This window comes from Ipomoea nil, unplaced genomic scaffold (genome assembly GCF_001879475.1).
Source record: "Ipomoea nil cultivar Tokyo-kokei standard unplaced genomic scaffold, Asagao_1.1 scaffold0179, whole genome shotgun sequence".
Lineage (NCBI taxonomy): Eukaryota > Viridiplantae > Streptophyta > Magnoliopsida > Solanales > Convolvulaceae > Ipomoea > Ipomoea nil.
In genome coordinates this window covers 475,381-496,660 of record NW_017616607.1, presented here as the reverse complement: position 1 = coordinate 496,660, position 21,280 = coordinate 475,381, and the positions used below count along the sequence as shown (strand labels likewise).

General features: G+C 38.6%; 2 long non-coding RNA genes across 2 annotated transcripts in view; one reads left to right on the top strand and one right to left on the bottom strand.

Annotated features, from left to right (window-relative positions):
* LOC109178845 overlaps positions 1–2,023 on the top strand; it is a 15,791-nt gene extending 13,768 nt beyond the window's left edge. Inside the window, exons 2-3 of the long non-coding RNA XR_002053771.1 lie at positions 221–224; positions 2,011–2,023. This is a non-coding gene — a long non-coding RNA (uncharacterized LOC109178845). The remainder of the gene's footprint in view (positions 1–220; positions 225–2,010) is intronic.
* The window catches only part of LOC109178842, a 25,252-nt gene extending 3,972 nt beyond the window's left edge, over positions 1–21,280 (bottom strand). Inside the window, exons 1-3 of the long non-coding RNA XR_002053770.1 lie at positions 21,270–21,280; positions 6,515–6,518; positions 4,211–4,216 (exon numbers count right to left, since the gene is read on the bottom strand). This is a non-coding gene — a long non-coding RNA (uncharacterized LOC109178842). The remainder of the gene's footprint in view (positions 1–4,210; positions 4,217–6,514; positions 6,519–21,269) is intronic.

Sequence of the window (21,280 nt, the reverse complement as noted above, 5' to 3'; positions counted from 1 at the left end):
TGGACAGACAGAAGATAAATGTCCAGGTTTGTTACAAGCAAAACAAGTAATTGTTTTCTTGTATGTTTTATTAGGATTGTATTTCCTAACATGTCTTGTCTTGTTTAGGTAGGGTTTTCTTGCATTTGATTTCTCAAATAATTTCTCTTAACATAATTTTTCTTTTGTTTAATTTGTTTTCTTTGGCACCCATCATCAGGATGTTTTCCATACTATTGAGGAGTGTAAATTTGTTTGCAAAAACCTACCTTCTTTTGTTTTAATTCTTTTTTAATTTGAATGTAAGTGCATTTTTTCTTTAATTCACTAATAATGTGTTGAATTCTTATTCCTATATTATCAAAAATATCATTGGCTTGTACCAATTTCCATGATTCATGAATTTCTTTACCCAATTGTCCGGGTAACTTGATAAAAAGTCTTTCTCCTAATTCTGGAGAAAAATAATTTTCTGAAATACTTGCTAGAGCATAAAAGTCTTGGAGGAATTCTATTACATGATTCCAATCAAATAATTGAATTTGTTCCAAGTCTCTCATAGCTTCTGCTTGTCTAATTTTTAGTCCAGTGTTGGCATCTCTGCCTGTGATAATTCTGTGTATCAAATAAGCAAAATTATGTATATTGCTCCCTTGAGAAATTAATTATGCTAATTTGTCTAGAAAATTTGTTTTAAAGGCTTCCCACGCAGCCCTAACAATATCTCCTAGATAATTTTCAGCAATTTTGATCATTTCATCACCTTATGTGATATTGAAATGTCTACTTTCAAAGTCTCTAATCATCATGGCAGTCCATTGCTTTAAATAATTATCCAATAATTGTGGATGAATATTAGCTATGTTTAAAATTATAGAATCTTTTCCCAATATTTGAATTTCATGAGGAGTTCTTTTTCCTAAAGTTCTCCTATTAGGATTATTTTGGTTGTAAATCGTGAAGTCTAGGAGGATGTCCTACTGGGTAAGCCATCTGTTCAGGAGTAGCAGATGGATAATATGAAGATGTGGCAGTGTTTTGATTTGTACTAGTTTCTGCTATATTAATAAAAAAAATTTATTGAATTTTCTTCTAGACTCATGTCTTCTTCTTCTTCAATTGTTTCAAAGTTTTGTTTTAATTTGTGGATATCATTAGATATTTTTCCAGTAAATTATATTTTTCTGAATTTCTCATTTCCAATTCTTGGTTTAATTTTTCCAAAATTAATTCATCATTTTTAATTTTTTGAAATTCTTCTAATGTGAGTGCTCCTGCAATTTTTGAATCTTAATAATAAAGATCCATTTTCATTGGTATAAGTTACTATCTCTGTTGGTTTTAGAGTCTCAATTTCAGTGGTTAAGTTTTCAATTTTCCATTCTTCTCCTGCCAAAAGAGAAGAATAAACTGATTCTGGTCCAAAAAATTTTGATTCCTTTAGACTCAATTGTCTTAATTATGTTATTAATTTTAATTTTAAATCATGGGCAAACTTGTGTGGATAATCTTCCCATCAAGATTATGTCTTAACACAATATTTGATCCTTTAAAATTTCCAAATCCTTTTGTTTGGACTTAAATTTTTATATACTTAATGTCCTTTAAGGCAATAGTATAATTTGGACATAAAGAATGAATTCCAATATTATTATTCATGTCTACTTCTATTACCCCAATAATTTGTTTATTTAGTGAGGATTGATTTCTAGTATCTAAAACAACAACTAAGACTTTTGTCCCGCTTTGTTTCATTACTAGTCCTCTGACTCCAATTGTAATTAATCCTAAATGTATATAATTTAAATTTTTGGAAGAAATTTGGTTTATACTTTCATTTGTTAATAATCCGAATGTTTCAGTCCTACCTTCTTGTAGTTCTAACATTTCGGATCTGTGTTCTAATTAAACTGGAATTATTTTCTAAAACTCCAGTTCTGTATAACATGTTTGGTCTTAATGTATTAATGTAATCATTTGACATAATTTCTAAGTCTCTTTTTGTGCCAACAATTTGTTCCAATTTATAAGAATTTTTGTTTGAGTTTAATTTTAAAAGTCTGTTTAAATAAGAGGGACTGTTAGTTTGGTTAAATGTGCTAATTATAGAAGAACTAGGTTCTTCTGAAGTTAATGTTCTTGACCTTCCCGTAAAAGGATTCATTATTTATTTAAATTTTTCTTGACTTCTTCTAAATTGCATGTCAAAAAATTTTTTGTTTTGGATTTAATTTGTGAAGAAATCTGAATATTAGAAAAATTTTTGGATAACAAATCTATGCAATTATTTATCTCAATTAATTTTGGATTTTCAATTATTTATTTTTCTATTATTAGTTATTACTAAGTCAAATTTTGTGTTATAATTTTCAATTAATTTTAATAAATTTGAAATTTTCTTTTCTTGCTGTTCCATCATAGTTTTTAAATAATCAATTTGTTTTAAAATTATTTCATTAGACTGATTCATATTAACAGATTAGTTTTGCTATTCAATTTTCAATTTCTTCTAAAATTTCTTTGTGAGATTCAAAAGTATTCTTCATTGTTTTATAAAAAGGGGAATTTGGGTCATAATTTTTCCCTTCAGTGTCTAACTATTTTTTTTATTCTAATGCTCTAGTTTTATAAAAAATTTTGTAATATTTTAAATGTGAATTTTTTTCAAAAAAATTCATGACGAAATTTCTGTAATATAACTTTTCATTTCAAGAATTTTCTTAAGTGTAAATTCATAATTATTATAAGAGTGTTCATATTGTTCCCAATTTTGTAAATGACAATATTCTTGCATGTCTGCTAGAAAAGTTTGAAGATTATATTCACATATTCTAAGTTTCCATGGATGTTAAATATCCTTTTTCTGATAGTAATTTGCTTTTTTTTTTGATAAAATAAACAGTGCGAATTTCTCAAGTACATAAATTATTGCAAGTAATTCAAAGTCCAAGGATGTTAAATATCCTTTTTCTTTAAATTTTTCAGAAAAATTCATGCCGAAATTTCTGTAATATAACTTTTCATTTCAAGAATTTTCTTAAGTGTAAATTCGTAATTATTATAAGAGTGTTCATATTGTTCCCAATTTTGTAAGTGACAATATTCTTGCATGTCTGCTAGAAAAATTTGAAGATTATATTCATATATTCTATGTTTTCAAATGCAAAATTCTAAACATGAGTGAATCATTTTAATTTCTCAGAATCGTAATAAGCTCTGATACCAAATATAGAGGGGGTATGCCTCCGCAGAGGTTTAATTGTGAAGAAGAAATGATGTGAAAAATAGAATAGTAATTTGTGAAAAAGAAATGATGTGAAAAATAGAGTAGTAGTTTGAGAAATGACTATCCAATGACATGTAGTACATGTCATTATTATTTTTTAAATAATCCAAAATTTATTAATGATATGTACTACATGTCATTGGTTAGTCATTTCAACTCCTACACATACCCAAACTCTTCATCTAAATACATAAACTATAAGCCCACCCATGTTTGATTGACAAATTTTTATGTAGATTATGAATAAAAGATACATTATTTATATTATAAATGTATTTTATTTGATAATATACAAAATAATATATGTTTACTACTCAAATAATGTATATTTGGTATAGAAATATTGTATATTTAGTATATGAAAAAGGTATATTTTATCTATGATTCACATAGTTGTGTGGACCATGGTTCAAGGAATAATGATTTTGTTTGATTCATCAAATAGATTTTTGTCCATTCAAAACGTGAATGGTTGTAAGGATAAGATGTTTACGAAATTAGCCTTTTTAATTATATTTTGATTGGGTGCCTTGAATTGTATGCCAAAATTAATACTCTTTCTTTTGGAAACAAACATTTCATTAATAAAAATTCAACGATAAGATGTTAGTATGTTATAGATAAAGTTAGGAAGGTCAGAAAATTACTCCAAGCAATCAGACATAGAAACGGACGACCTAACGATAATGTGAGCAGTCCGATTCGTGGATCGCTTAGCAAATGATACAAAAACTTGAGAAAAGACACTTAGCAAGCTTTTGATATCCCTAAGAACAAGATGGAATGATGAGTCCCCATTTGGTGTTTTGATGCCTTGAACCACTTGTAGGGAGTTGGTTTCTACCTGTACATTGTTAAAACCATGATCCTTTAGCCAACTTAGAGCTTCCCCAATATCAACCGCTTCGACTTCTCTTGAGGAGAACAAGCCTTTCCAAGGGACACCTCTTGCTACAATGAAACTACCATTCTCATCTCTTAAAACCCATCCAAATCCCATAGTGTGTGTATCCTTATGAATAGCTGCATCAACATTTAACTTCAACATCCTGTGCACCGGTTTTGTCCAGTTAGTTTGGAAGGCTTGAGAAGCATTGTGGGTATCAGTAGAATTTCATTAGCACCTCTCTAGACTCTAGTCTTGTAGGAAGCTACGAGCCTTGCGAACCATGGTATGATGCAGTTGAACAGAATTATTACTCCATAAGACTTCATTCCTTTGATTCCATATTTCCCAGCAAGTCATAATAAACATACTTCATTCCTTTGATTCCATATTTCCCAGCAAGTCATAATAAACATAGACACCAATTCTTTACTGCTACTGGACAGAAAAAGGCTTAGCCATTCTTCATTTAATTCACCTCCACGACCCTGCATTTAGATGTCATGTTCTTGCCAAATTGCCTTTGCATATGCACAATCAAGGAAGAGATGAGATAAATATTCAATTCCACCGGAACGAAGACATCATTGAACGTCGCAATCCACATGCTTTGCACGAAGTTTGTCCTTTGTAGGGAGGCAGTTAGAACACAATTGCCAGAAGAAGATCTTTACTTTTGGAGGGATCCACAATTTCCAAAAGGCAGTCCAGGCATGGGTTGTATCCTCTTGTCTTTCTCTACTTGTTATGGCCTTATCCGCACAACACACAGCAACAGTAAGAGAAGAAGAGAGATAGGGTTTAGAAGAAAAAGAAGAGATGAAGAAAAAGGAATATTGGATTAAACTTTGCGTAAAAAGCCCATTCATCAGTTCTACCATATATATATATAATCCATAAGCCATGATCTACTACAGCTAGTCCATGAATTTCTAACTGAATTCACAGCTGGAATTGATAACTGAAAGGGAAGAAAAGGAATAATCTAACAGAATCAATAATTGGCCTTTGAGTCAAACAACGTCGCTTGAATTAATTCATAACCGCCTGGCTTCCGAAACGACAACGCCGGATGTCTTCAACCAACTTCAACTTCCTCCCGTCCAACGACGTCATTTGGTGTCTGCTCCTGATTTCCAACCTCAGTCCCCTTCTTCCTAGCTTCCCTTGGTTTATTTCTCCCAGTAAGGGCTGTTACAGTACCCCCTTCTTCCCGAGATCCTTGACCCCAAGGATCAAACAAGGGAAACTGCTTAATTACATGGTAATAGTCCTCCCATGTGGCTTGTTCCTTTGGCAAGTTTGACCATTGAACCAATATCTGTGTCACAGCTTGATTATTTCGTTTTACCAACCTTTTGCCAATGGCTGCAATGGGTTTAGCCTGGACTTCTCCATCCTTACCTATAGTTGGGGGCTCTATCTGTGGCACCACCCTTTCACCCACCTTCCTCTTCAATTGTGAGATGTGAAAGACAGGATGCAATAAGGCCCCTTGAGGAAGCTGAAGCCTATATGCAACTTTACCAACTTTTTCCAGCACCTAGTAAGGCCCAAAGTACCTGGAGGACAACTTCATATTAGTTCTTACTGCTAGAGACACTTGCCTGTAGGGTTGGAGCTTGAGGTACACCCAGTCTCCTACCTCCAAGTTTCTTTCACTCCTTCCCCTATCTGCCTGCTGCTTCATCCTATGCTGAGCCTGTCTCAGATTCTCTTTCAGTCCTGCTAAGATGCTATCTCTTTCTGTTAGCCAATTGTGCCCCTCAGCCCCAGAGGCCAGTCTAGCGGCCAGTGTAGGTGGGGAGTAACCATACAAGGCCTGAAATGGTGTACATTTGAGAGCTGTGTGATAGTTTGTGTTGTACCAAAACTCTGGCAAATAGAGCCATTTAACCCAAGACTTGGGTTTTTGGAAGACCATACACCTTAGGTAATTTTCCAGGCACTTGTTAACTCTTTCAGTTTGGCCATCCGTTTGGGGGTGGTAAGCTATGGAAAGATTCAATTTGACCCCCATCTTCTTGAATAAAAACTGCCAAAATGCACTGGTAAACACTTTGTCCCTATCTGAGACAATGTCTTTTGGGAGCCCATGTAACTTGTATATGCCTTCCATGAACACTTCAGCAATACTCTCAGCAGAATAAGGATGTGAAACAGCAATAAAATGGCTATATTTAGTCAGTCTATCAACCACCACCAAGATTACTTCCTTGTTGCTGGATTTGGGTAACCCCTCTACGAAATCCATGGAGCCCAAGCTTCCTCTGGAATAGCCAGAGGTTGCAAGAGACCAGGGTTGCTATGTTTTCATGCTTACACCTTTGGCATACATCACAAACCTTTACCAACTCAACCACATCCCTCTTCATACTCTTCCAAAAGAAGAATTGTTTCATCCTTTGGTAGGTGCCTTGCTGACCAGAATGTCCACCTAAGGCAGACTCATGCAACTGCAACATCAACCTCTTTCTCAAATCACCTGTTGACCCCACATAGATCCTGTTTTTATACCTCAAAATGCCTCCCACTACAGTCACATCAGGCAAGGCAGTGGTGTCAATAAAACAGCTTGCCAAGGTTTCAACTGCCCAAGGATCATTGCTATAGCTTTTCTCTACCTCCTCCATCCATTGAGGTTGAACTGATGAAATGGAATTAAACTCAGTTTCACCCTCCCCAAATTGTCTTGAGAGGGCATCTGCCACACAATTCTCAGTCCCTTTCTTGTATTTGATAGTATAATCTAACCCCAGCAGTTTGGCCAACCCTCTTTGCTGTACTGCAGTGGTAATTTTTTGCTCCAACAAGAACTTAAGGCTGTGATGATCAGTGGTAATGGTGAAGTGTCTTCCCATTAAGTAAGGTCTCCATCTCTCAATGGCATTCACAATAGACCAATATTCTTTTTCATAGATAGACATTCCCATCTGTTTCTCTCCAAAGGCCTTACTAAAGAAGGCAATGGGTTTCCCTTCTTGCAACAACACAGCCCTCATACCTCTTGAACTAGCATCTGCCTCTACCACAAATTCTTTTTGGAAATTAGGGAGGGCCAACACTGGTGCACTGCATAATGCCTATTTCAGTAACTCAAAAGCCACATCAGCCTCCTTATTCCATTCAAAATCATTCTTCTTGAGTAGATTAGTCAGTGGTTTGCTAATAATCCCATAAGATTTTATAAACCTTCTGTAATATCCTGCCAAACCCAAAAATTCCCTTAGGGCTTTCACAGAAGAAGGCTTAGGCTAGGCAGCCACAGCCTCTAGTTTTGCAGGATCAGTCTTTAACCCTCCTTTGGAAATTATGTGGCCTAAGCATTCCACTTGGTCCTTTGCAAAGAAACATTTACTCATTTTTGCCAATAGCTGATTATCTTTCATGATCTGCAACACTTCTCCCAAATGGACCCAATGATCCTCCCAAGTTGCACTATAGATCAGTATATCATCAAAAAATACTAACACTGACTTTCTGAGTAAGGATTTGAAAACTTGATTCATTAGGGCTTGGAATGTTGCAGGTGCATTGGTTAATCCAAAGGGCATAACCTTAAACTCATAGAGCCCTTGATGAGTTCTAAAGGTTGTCTTATGCTCCTCTCCTGCCCTCATCCTAACCTGATGATAACCTGATCTCAAATCCAATTTTGAGAAACATCCAGCTCCAGCCAACTCTGAAAACAAGTCCTCCACTAAAGGAATGGGAAACTTATTTTTAATAGTGAGGTTGTTAAGGGCTCTGTAATCCACACAAAATCTCCAAGTATTATCTTTTTTTGGGAACTAACAACACAGGAGAAGCAAAACATGATGAACTGGGCACTATAACCCCAACAGACAACATCTCCTCCATCTTTTCTATGGCATTCTTCTGGTCATAAGAGTATCTGTATGGGCCAATGTTCACAGGTTTGGACCCTGGAATCATAGGGATGGAATGGTCAAGGGTTCTTTGGGGTGGTAAGGAAGTAGGCTCTGAGAATACTTCCTTGAACTCATCCAGTATGTAAGTGAGTTCAGGGAAGGCTAAGGCATTTTGGCTATTCAGTGTGGGCTAAGGCAGGGGTTTAGGTAGGTTGTGTGGTGTTGGTGTTGGCATGCACTGTATTAGGAACCCTTTAACTCCTCTTTTGTGCCACTTCTTAATCTGTTTTTCAGAGCCCCCCTTAAGTAAAATCTTCCTGGTCAGGCCTTTTAGTGTTATCCTCTTGCCATCCTTGTGGAATGAAAGACTAGGTGGCCTAGTATGCAGTTGTATAGGTGCATACTGGTCTACCCAATCCATCCCTAATACCATATCACACCCTCCTAATTCAAGAAATCTGAAATCTTTTGTAAACTCCTCCCCTTGCACTTCCCAACTCAACCCCAAACAGGCAGTGTCACATCTAATCTTTTCCCCATTAGCAACAGTTATTTCTAATGGTTTCACTTTCACAGGCTCCCTTCTCAATTGAAAGAGCACCCTTGGATCCAAGAAGCTGTGAGTGCTCCCACTATCTACTAAAATCACCACTTTCTGTTTCTGAACCATCCCAAGGAGTTTGATGGTATTCATGCCCTCTCCCCCAACTATTGCACAGAGGGTAACTTCTGCTTCCTCACTCCCCCTTTATCCCTCAATTGGCTCAGCAATTTCAGATGTCTCATATCCCTCATCCTCTTCTATCAGGTTAAAAGATGGACCCTTACACTTGTGCCCTGGTTGCCAGGCCTCAAAACACTTGAAACATCTTCTTTGGTCTCTCAGTTGGGATTTAAATCTGTTCAGGTCAGGTATGGGTGAGTTGGATACTGGTTTGAGGCAATAGGTTTAGGGTTTTGGTGTGAGGGGGTGGGTTCAGATGGTTGGCCATTATAGGATCTGGGTTGAGGGGGTGGCTTAGGATTCCAGGAGCCTGATTTGTTAGCATCAGTAGTTCTTAATCCCTTCTCAAATTTCCTGGCATACCAGATAGCTTCTCCTGGGGTGTTTGGTTGTGAAGTCCTAACAAAACACCTCAGGGATTGTTTCAGTCTTGCTATGTAATTATCCTTAAAATAACTCTCTGTCAGACAAGGGTAGCCCTGTAACAACTGACTTCTGAAATCTTCATACTTATCAGTGAAGTCATCCACTGATCCCCACTGCTTCAAACTTGCAAATTCCTCCATCAAGGAGGCGTCACTACTGCCAAACCTCTTGCACACTGCCTCGGCAAAGGGTTGCCATTGAAACCCTTACCTAAGCTCACTCACATAGCCTTCATACCACACAGCTACCCTCCCAGAAAGATTGACAAACAACAGATTCATGATCTCATTCCTAGGAATATGTGAGACCATAAAGAACCTCTCACATCTCACAATCCAGCTCCTGGGGTAATCATAATCAAAGGGGGGAAAATCAGCCTTATACCTGGGGTAGAAATCCATATTGGCCTGTCTCCTGGGTTCCCATTCCCTCTCAGGAACTTCGATTGGATCCTCCTCCTCTACAGGTGCTTTATCAGCTCTCCTTCCCGGATCTTCACCGGCTTCTCCCGGAATCAGAGGCTGTGGTGAGCCCATAGGGAGGTTACCCTACACAGAAGACTGTCCTGGAGATCTGTTCATCAATGGAGGTTGTGGTCGGTTCAGCCTCAAAAGGGCTAAGACCTCCTCTCTGAAATTTCCCAACTGGATATGGAGTTGCTCCGAGTTAGTAGTGTTGGACTGAGCCTGAGCTTCCACTATTCCCTTGAGCTCAGCTATCTGTCCTTCCACCTTCTTCATGTAGTCTTCCATGATCGTGAGCTCTGATACCAACTGTTATGGCCTTATCCGCACAACACACAGCAACAGTAAGAGAAGAAGAGAGATAGGGTTTAGAAGAAGAAGAAGAGATGAAGAAAAAGGAATATTGGATTAAACTTTGCGTAAAAAGCCCATTCATCAGTTCTACCATATATATAAGCCAAAAGCCATGATCTAGTACAGCTAGTCCATGAATTCTTAACTGAATTCACAGCTGGAATTGATAACTGAAAGGGAAGAAAAGGAATAATCTAACAGAATCAATAATTGGCCTTTAAGTCAAACGACGTCGCTTGAATTAATTCATAACCGCCTGGCTTCCGAAACGACGACGCCAGATGTCTTCAACCAACTTCAACTTCCTCCCGTCCAACGACGTCGTTTGGTGTCTGCTCCTGATTTCCAACCTCATTCCCCTTCTTCCTAGCTTCCCTTGGTTTATTTCTCCCAGTATGGGCTGTTACACTACTCAACACTCTGTAGCAGCTCTTCACGGTGAATCGACCATCATCTTCTGGATTCCAGATAATCTTGTCATCAGCTTGCAGACTAGAAATTGGAATTTGCATGATTAAGTCCGCGCCCCTTTTGTAAAAATGGTCCTTATCGTCTCTTCATCCCACCTCAAGTTAGTAGAGTCTCTTAGGGATGCCACCGTAGCATTCTCAAGCTAAGGGAATGGGAAAGAAACCACATTTAGATTTGACTTGTCTGGAAGCCAATTATCGTTCCAGATATTGATTTTCTGCCCGCTTCCAACTCTCCATCTACTATGTTTTCTGATTATATCCTTCGTTTCATGCAAGCTGCTCCAAATATAAGAGGGATTTGTACCTTTGGCAGCATCCAAGAAGGCGAAATTTGGGAAGTGATGGGCTTTATAAATCTGTGCCACAATTGAACGAGGATTCTAGATGATCCTCCATATCTGCTTACTTAACATAGCTAAATTGAACTCTTGAAACTTACGAAAACTTAATCCTACGATACGTACCCTCTCTCATCCCCTTTCCCCCAAAATGCATTCAGAGCCACTTCTATTTCACTAATCGATCTCTATGGTAAAAGGAAGACTCCCATAGCATAAGAAGGGATTCAGGAACACTTCCCTCCCCGCCCTAGATAAGAACCTATGACTCCATCCATTAATACGTTTCAGAATTTTGTCTTTTAAAAACGCAAACACCTCTCCTCGATTTTTGCCCAGAATCATTGGAAGACCTAGATAATAACCAGAACCCCCCTCACTCCTCACACCCAGAATATTCCCCATTGTTTTCCTAAGATCAAGATTTACATTCTTACTAAAACAGATGGACGACTTCTCAAAATTAATGGTCTGACCTGATGCCGATGCATATTGGTTTAGGAGAGATTTGAGTTCCTGAGCCCCTTCTAGATTGACCTTAAAAAAGACATAGCTGTCATTTGCAAATAGGAGGTGTGAAACTGGAGGTGTTCCTCTCGCTACTACAATGCCATGTAGCATGTTCTGCACTTCCCTTCCCCTTAACATAACACTAAGGCCTTCTGTCACCAGAATGAATAAATATGGGGATAAAGGTGAAGACCTCTGGAAGGGGTTATAGGTCCAACCTCAATTCCTTGGTTTAGGACAAAGTAACTCACTGTCGACACACACTCTACAATAAGTTTGATCCATTTCTACGTGAAACCAAATTTCAGTAATAATGCTTCCAGTAGGTGTCATTCTACTCTATCATACGCCTTACTCATGTCGAGTTTGAGCGTTGTGTATCCATCACGGCATTGAGTCTCTCTCTTCGTGAAATGTTGCATCTCATATGCAACCATTATGTTATATGTGATTAGTATTCCGGGGATAAACGCACTTTGGTTCACCGATATCAAAGTGTCAAGAAAAGGCTTTAATCTGTTCGCCATAGCTTTAGATAGGATTTTGTATGCCACCTTGCAGAGAGCTATCGGCATGAGGTCTGCCATTGTGATCAGGGCTGCTTTCTTTGGAATGAGCACAATCCAGGTAATGTTGAGACCATCCGGCAGTTTTCTAGTTTGGAGGAAATCGTTACATAGTAGAACCATGGAGTCACCAATTATTTCCCAGTAGCTTTGAAAAAAACCAGGATTAAAACCATCACAACCGGATGCATATCAAGAGCCTCTTTCTTCACCTCTTCCCTTGAAAATTTACGCAGTAGCACCTGGTTCTGCAAATAAGAAATCATTGGTTGAATGTAGTCTAAGACAAGATTTAAATCACCTCCTCTGTTCTCAAACAATTCCAAAAAGTAATCCTTGATTAACTTGTTGAGATCCTCTCCCTGCTCGACCCAATAATCTTTGTGATTCCTCAATCGTTGCAGTGCGTTAGGGGTGAGAAATTGTCAATTTCGGTCAGTTTTCGGGTAATAACCGAAATAACCGAACGTTCATAACCCACCGAAAATCGACCGACTAACCTTCATAATTGATATAACCAAAATCGACGATTTTTGATCGATTAAATATAACCGAATTTTTTAAGTACTGCAAATATTATCTAATATTCAAAAATCTAATCTATTAAGAATACTAAATATTTTGTAGATATATGTGCAATCTAATCTGTTAATAATACAAAATATCTTGTATGTATATGTGTAATGTAATTTCTGCCAATATAATATAATTGACAAACTAACCTTGATTCTGGCTTCCTGCATCAAATTTAAAACACAAAAAAAAGGTGATTGGTACGTGCATCAGTGCATGGTAATTCAATAGAAAATCCTAAATTAATATATATGTATGCCCTATAGAACTAGAGCTGCACTGGATATGATGCAAGTGTTTGCAGGTCTTCAATTACAGCATAATAATCTGGAAAAATTATGGACTTGTAAAATGTAAATGGGACGGAGTTAGATTTTTTTCTTCTTTTAAACTAATCTTCTGTTTTCTCTTAAAAAAACAATAACCGACCAAAAAATCAGAATCACCGAAGTTTTTTTTTTTTTTTTTTTTTTTTTTGTTTTTTTTTTTTACCTTAATAACCGTAACCGAAACCAAACCGAAAATCAAAATATTCAGGCGGTTGGGTTATCGATCATCGGGTTTTGGTCGGTCCGATTTTTTTGCTCACCCCTACAGTGCGTTGTTCCTCCTCCGTTGGCGGATTGTGTTGCGAAAGAACTTTGTGTTACAATCCCCACCTTTGTACCAGAAGTGTTTTGCCCATTGTCTCCAAAACCTATCTTGTTTATCAATCAACTAGAGAAAAAGGTTCAGCGTCGTAATGAAATCATGGATTTCCTGCTCATATGTTCTGCCTCTCAAACTCTCCAATTGGTGTCTAAGATGATTGATTTTGGGCTCAAGATTTTTGTTGAATGTACAGAAGAGAAAAGAGCCATATATACAAGCTAAGGAAAGAACTAAGCCACTTATTTCAAATTTCAAACCCAATGGTTGAGAGTAATTCTCTCAACCAGAACCTAACTTCTCTAACACACCCAATCAAGCTGGATTATAAATATCAAACATGCCCAGTTTGGTACATATATACGAGATTCGACTCCCACTCAGCCCTTTCGTGAATATGTCAGCTAGTTGATCAACATTATGAACATGCACATAAGATATCAGCCCTTGTTGCACTTTCTCTCGTACAAAATGACAATCTACCTCATGGAAATTCGTAATGTGTATAGTCGCACGATTGTCACACTACAACCTTATAGGCAGTTTCACTTCCACACCTATCTCTTTTAGAATATTATGCACCTAGACTATTTCACTGGTCACATGAGCCATAGCTCTATACTCGGACTTCGCACTTGACTGTGCCACAAAACTTTGCTTCTTACTCTTCCACGAAACTAAATTGCCTCCCAAAAACACACAATACCCCGTCATTGACCTCCTGTCGCTAGGCGAGCCAGCCCAATCTGCATCGGAGAATGCCTCAACACATGTATATCCATAATCAACATAAAGGACCCCCTTCCCAGGTGCACCCTTAAGATATTTCACAATACGAACAACTGCTTCCCAATGAGTTTGTGTAGGTGAGTTCATGAATTGACTCACCACACTCAAGGAAACACAATATCTGGACGAGCAATCGTGAGGTAGTTTAGCTTTCCTATCAATTTCCTATACCTTTCTGGATCTTCAAACACCTCACCCTCATCTGCTACAAGCTTGACACCTTGTTCTATCGGCGTATCACACCACTTTGACCCAAGCAATCCCATATCACCAAGAAGGTCCATCACATATCTCATCTGTGAAAGAAATATGCCCTTCTTTGAGCGAGCAACTTCTTTACCCAGAAAATATCTCAGTATTCCCAAATCTTTAGTATGAAACTCAGCATCAAGGAATGACTTAAGAACGCCAATTCCGTTTGCATCACTACCTGTGATTACAATGTCATCCACATACACTATCAACAAAACACTCCCATAGTTAGTATGTTTATAAAAGACAGTATGATCACAAGCACTCATTTGCATTCCAAATCTCATAATTGCACTTGTAATGTAACACCCCGTGTTACGAACCCCTAAACCAAATTAATTAATTAATTACTCACCCTAAAAAGGAAATTAAAATCCATTAATTAGCTAAAAGGGGGTCCACCATAGTCCATGGGCCCTTATCCCTAAAGCCAATCCCTTAGTCCTATAGGAAATAGAATTAGCAAATCCATACCACTTAGACCCTAATTGGGACTCTTAGATATATAAATAGGGACATAGGAGGCACCTAGAACTCACACCACAATAACTTTCACCACACAAGAATTCCCAAGAATTCCCATAGGAGAAATCAAGAAAGAAGAAATCTTAAAGAAAGACCCTTCATAGCCAAGGAAATTAATTAAGGCTAAGAGGTAACCCATGTCTCAACAAAACCTATTTTCCTTGCTATAATCTCCTTCTTTGGCTCCCTATTCTATACTTGTGTCTTGGTGAAATCTTCTATTATAATTGTGATATGATCTTGATAATTGTTGTGATGATTTTATGTGTGATCTTGATGATCTTGATGATGATAAGACGATCTTGATAATTATGTGGTATTCTTGATAAATCTTGACGTTCTTGATTTTTAAAGATAAAGCATGATTTTGTGATTTAAGTATGATTAGAGCCCTAGGTTGAATCATGAATTTCATATTGGGATTTTCTTGGTATATTTGGGTGAGAATTCACACGTTCGGGTGTTGATTATGTTTAGGAGTCATGATAGGTCATGTTCTATGTGATTGTTGCTTTTGATTCGTTAATTGTCTATGTGGTGTCGTTATTTGCGTTTAAAAATGTCTAAGCATGGTTTCGGGTTCCACAAAGGATCCCGGGACATTTAATTTGATAAAGAGTTAGTGGGGGGTAGGGGGACCCGCCACCTACCCGCTGCCCAAGGAGACACCGCCAGGCAGCGGGCAGTCGGCGGGCAGGCGTCTGCCCGCCGGGCACCCGCTGCCCAGAAATTCGTCGCCGGCGGGTGGCCCTCCACCCACCGGCTACCCGCTGGTTTGTTACCCACCTCGGATCTTTGGCTTCCCCGTTTGATGTTCCCCATTCCCCGTGGTGTCCCAACAGACCCCGTTTGTCGTGCTTGAGTCTAGTTTGATGTTTCGGGTGCCATTCATAGGATAGAAGAATCTTAGGAATTGCATGCTAGTTGAATCGGTAACTCGTTGGCCTAGGTGGAAAATGCATGAACCCCTTAGGACTACTCTTAGTATGTGAATGATCACACGTAAGTTTATTTATACGTCTCCCCCCTTCCCAATGTGCTATTACGTGCTACAATGTGTTATATGATGCATGATTCCCCAATTTGGTTGCGATCAAATTGGGTGTTCCTGAGCTGCGGTTCAGAAGTTGGCTGCGGTCAAATTGGTTACTTATGAGATGCGGTTCATTTTCCTGACTGTGGTCTGTGATTCACTTCTTGGGCTGCGGTCCACATGGGCCTCGTGTGCTATGGTCCACTGACTGGACGCGCCAGACGGTGTGTAGGGCCATTAGCCCGAGGAAGGCCATAGCCCACCGAATGAGTGATCAGGCGGTGTGTAGGGCTACGGTCGGCTGCGATCCACCGAGTGTATGGGCCAGCGGTGTGTAGGGTCGTAGTCTCCGAAGATCATCGCCCACCGAATGAGTCCCTCAGGCGGTGTGTAGGGCTTGATCTACTACGACCCACCGACTGAGTTCGTCAAGCGGTGTGTAGGGTCGCAGGCCCCCTTAAAGAGGATCACAGTCCACTGACTGAGCGCGTCAGCGGTGTGTAGGGATGTGATCCGCTGTTGAGTTCGTCGACGGTCTATACGGTTGGTTGCGATCAACCCCTTCATGCTGCGGTATGAGGTAGGGTGCTGCGGGGCCGTGTTAGTACTATATGTACTAACCCTCATGTTCGGGGCATACGATTGGTCCCGTGGCGCCACCAAAGTATGCTTGTGTGACTTGAATGATGATTGAATGATAATGTGAATGATTTGAAAGTAAACGGTGACCTTAGATACATGTTCTCTATAATATTGTCTCTATATAACTGTCTATCATTGCTTAATGTGCTTATCCTTATCTGTCGAGTCTATCCCTGGTTTTAAAGCTAGATTCTCATAAGTATATATCTTCCTGCTTCAAAATGGTTTCCATATAATCTATATATATCTATCTATATGTATTTCAACGCGTTGGAGTGGGTTACCAGCATCATTCGCTGAACAAATATATTTGGCTTTCAGGCACAGATGAGTAGACCCCGGAGTGCGCTAGAGATCCGGAGCGTAGATTAGTTAGTTTCCCTTTCAGCCTGCGTGTCATGATTATGTATTGACATTGCTTTGAGGATATTTAGTTAGTTTAGCCTGTGCATCTGAGTTCTCCCGCTCAGATGTGGCATAGCACCCCGCACTCTTATGTTTGATTTTGGGATTTAGGGTCTGTTTGGAAACCCGGAAAATGACTTCTGGAAAATGAGTCATTTTCCAGAAGTCATTTTCCTTTCCTGTGTTTGGCTGCACAATGGAAAACTGTCTTTCGGTGTTTGGTTCATTTTCCAGAAAATGATGGAAAACTGTCTTTTGGTGTTTGGTTCATTTTCCAGAAAATGAACAGAATGGCATACTTATTTTTATTAAAATAAACATTTTAATTATTATATACCGAATAATATATTTTTATTTTTGTTTGGAGAATATAACAATTTTTATTACAAATTATATGCAACATAAATTTTGATTGTATTTAATTCTAATGTCATTGCTCTCTATCTTTCTAGTACTAAAACTATTGTCACAATATGACAATTTGAAATCACAATTACATGTTAGAAACAGCATAAACGCATAAATAATCAAGTCTTGAAAATTAAAGTCCACAAAGTGTTAGGATCCAATATAACAAGTACTAAGATCCAACATAACCAACCAACTACAAAACATACATAAAAATAAGTCTTAAAGATTACAATCCAAGTCTTAACATGCATGTTAACCAACAAAAAAGACATACATAATTTAATCCGTAGAAGAAATAAATTTCTCAATCCATTTCCTCTTCAAACTTGCTGCACCCATAACAGTTGCACGCACATGATTTCTATCCATCTATACAATCAAAATAATATGACAACAAATAACAACAATTAAAATTAACACATAACCACAAATTAAGCAAAGCATGTTATTATATAATCAGTAAAAAAAAATATCAGCAACAAGTTCACTGGTTTGGCATAAAAAAAATAAAAACAAAAAAAATTGCAACTGGTTTCCGCATCGAAAACCAGATCTGGTTTCTGATGCGGAAAACCATTCACTGGTTTCCAATCGGAAACCAGTGAACACTGGTTTACGATTGGAAACCAGTGACGCACTGGTTTCCCCAGCCATAATAATTGAAAATAATAATAAAAAAATAAAAATAATATACCTTGTAGCTTTTCTAGTGTTGGTGAAGCTTTTGTGGATTGTTGGAGGAGATGTTTTGGTAGTTCTCTGTTGAATATTGAAGAAACAGTGAAGGGAGAAGAAGCAGTGAAGGGAGAAAAAACAGTGAAGGGAGAAGAAGCGTGTCTACGGATGTTGATTGAAAGATGGAGGGGAAGTCATTTTCCGGATTTTAGCCCTCATTTTCCATTGACTAGCTAGCATTTTCCTTTGACTATTTCATTTTCAGCCTTCCCAAACACCAAAAACCTGGAAAATGACTTCCAGAAGTCATTTTCCGGGGAAGTCATTTTCCGGGTTTCCAAACAGACCCTTAATGAGAATTCACTTTTATTATATAAGTTTTAAAAGTTTCAAAATTTCGGGGTGTTACATGTAACACCCCTAAAATTTAAAACTTTCGAAGCTTATGAAATAAAGGTAGTATTATCATTAAATCCCAAAGCAGAACATACTAAACATAAGAGTTTGGGGTGTTATGCCACATCTGAGCTGGAGAACTCTGATGCACAGGCTATACTAACTAAATATCCTCAAAGTAATGTCAATACATCATAATGGCACGCAGGCCGAAAGGAAAACTATCTATCTAAGCTTCCGTCCTCTAGCGCGCTCCGGAGTCTACTCATCTGTGCCTGAAAGCCAAATATATCTGTTCAGCGAGTAATGCTGGTAACCCACTCCAACGCGTTGAAATACAATATATATGTATATATATATATATATATATATATATATATATATATATATATATATATATATATATATATATATATATATATGAAAACCATTTTGAAGCCGGAAGATATATACTTAGGAGACTCTAGTTTTAAAAATCAAGAATAGACTCAACAAGTAAGGACAAGCACATTCAACAGTTATAATCACGCATATAAAGATATTAGCATGTATCCTAAGGTCACAAGATTATTTCACGTCATTCATATCATTATTCAATCATTATCTCAATCACATAAACACACTTTAGTGGTGCCGCAGGACCCTTCACGCGCCCATACACGAAGCGCCAGTGCATATAGCCCTGGCATGACCCCGAAGCACCTTGCCTCGTATCGCAACACGAAGGGGTCGATCGCAACCGACCGATGAACCGCAGCTCATCGTAATGTTTGATCGCAACCAAACAGTGGACCGCAGCTCATCATAATGTTTGATCGCAACCAAACAGTGGACCGCAGCCCAAGAGTGTATTTCTGATCGCAACCAGATTATGAACCGCAGTTCATGTAAAACGTTTGATCGCAACCAAACGGTGGACTGCAGCCCTATATAATATTTATATACCTGACCGATCGCAACCGGCCTGGTTAACAGTTTGTATGGTTCTCAACCCATCCAACTGCCCGTATAGCCAATTTGATCGCAACCAAATTGGGGTATCATGCACACATAACACATAGCAAGCACATGCAACCCACAGTAGCACAGGGAAAGGGGAGAGAAAACGTATAATAAACTTATGCGTGGTCATCCACATACTAGGAATAATCCTAAGCGGTTCATACATCTTTCGCCTAGGTCAAAGGGATGCCAATTCAACTAGCATGCAATACATAAGACTCTTTTATCCTACGAATGGTACCCGAAACATCAAACTAGACTCAGGCACGATAAACAAAGTCCGTTGGGACACCACGAGGGTCGGGGAAAACCACCTTCCCATTGGGAGTTTCCAGCGAGTGGCCGGCGGCGGCGAGATGCTGGGCAGGGGGTGCCTGGCGGGCAGTCGCCTGCCCGCCGGCTACCCGCTGCCGGCGACGCCCTTTAGGGGCAGCGGGTAGGTGGCGGGTTCCCCTACCCCCACCAACCCCCCACTGACTCTTTTTCAATACTTGGGTCCCGGGATCTTTTGTGGAACCCGAAACCATGTTTAGACACTTTTAAACGCAAACAACGACACCACGTAGTCAAATAACGGATCAAAACCAAGAATCACATTGAACACATCCTAACATGACTTCTAAACACAATCAACACCCGAACATGCGAATTCCCACCCAAATATACCAAGAATAGCACAATACGAAATTCACGATTCAACCTAGGGCTCTAATCATATTTAAATCACAAAATCATACTTTATCTTTAAAATCAAGAACATCAAGATCTATCAAGAATCAACACACAATTATCATGATCCTCTTATAATCATCAAGATTATCAAGATCAACACATATGATCATCTCATCAACATCATGATCATATCATAATCATCGTAAAAGATTTATCAAGACACAAGCATAGAATAAGGAGCCAAAGAAGAAGATTATAGCAAGGAAAATAGGTTTTGTTGAGACATGGGTTACCTCTTAGCCTTAATTAGAATCCTTGGCTATAAATGGTCTTTCTCTAAGATCTCCTCTTCTTGATTTCTCCTATGGGAATTCCAGGGAATTCTTGTGTGGTGTGGATTCTAGGTGCCTCCTATGTCCTTATATATATCTAAGAGTCCTAATTAGGGTCTGAATGGTATGGGTTTACTAATTCTATTTCTTGTAGGACTAAGTGTTTGGTTTAGGGATAAGGGTCCATGGTCTTTGGTGGACCCTTCCTAATTAATTAAGGGAATTTAATTCTCTTTTTAAGGGTAAGTAATTAAATAATTAGTTTGGGTTAGGGCCCGTAACACGGGATGCTACAACACTACTAAGCCTCCCAAACCACGCATGCAGGGACTGTCTCAAACCATACAAAGACTAATTCAATTTACACACTTTCCAGACTCCCCCTGAGCAACAAACCCTAGTGGTTACTCCATATAAACTTGTTAAAGTAAATCGCCATGTAAAAGGGCATTTTTGACATCTAACTGATACAAAGTCCAGTGATTAGTAGCTGCCAAAGATATAAAAATGCGTACCGAAGTCAATTTAGCCACCGGGGAAAACGTCTCGGTATAATCTATACCATATGTCTGTGCATACCCCTTAGTCACCAAGCGTGCTTTGAGTCTGGCAACAGAGCCGTCGGGGTTCATCTTCACCACATGAACACATTTGCACCCAATAGCTGTCTTATCAAATGGAAGATCCACCAAATCCCATGTTTGGTTCTCTTCAAGAGCAGTCATCTCTTCCCCCATAGCACACCTCCATCCATCATGACACATAGTTTGTTTCAAATATTTTGGAACTGAAACTAACTACAACTGAGATATAAAGGCACGTGAAGAGGAAGATAAATGGTCATACGACACAAAGGACGAAATGGGATGAGCACAACGACGTTTACCTTTACGAAGGGCAATCAGAAGATCGAGATCTGTTGACGACGATTATTGCAAGGAAGGATTGGCTAGTGGAACTGGTGGGTCTATCAACGTTTAAACTTTTCTTGGCCGCCGGTGATAAACTTGTGTAACAGGTGGCCTAATCTCACCACAATCCACGGAA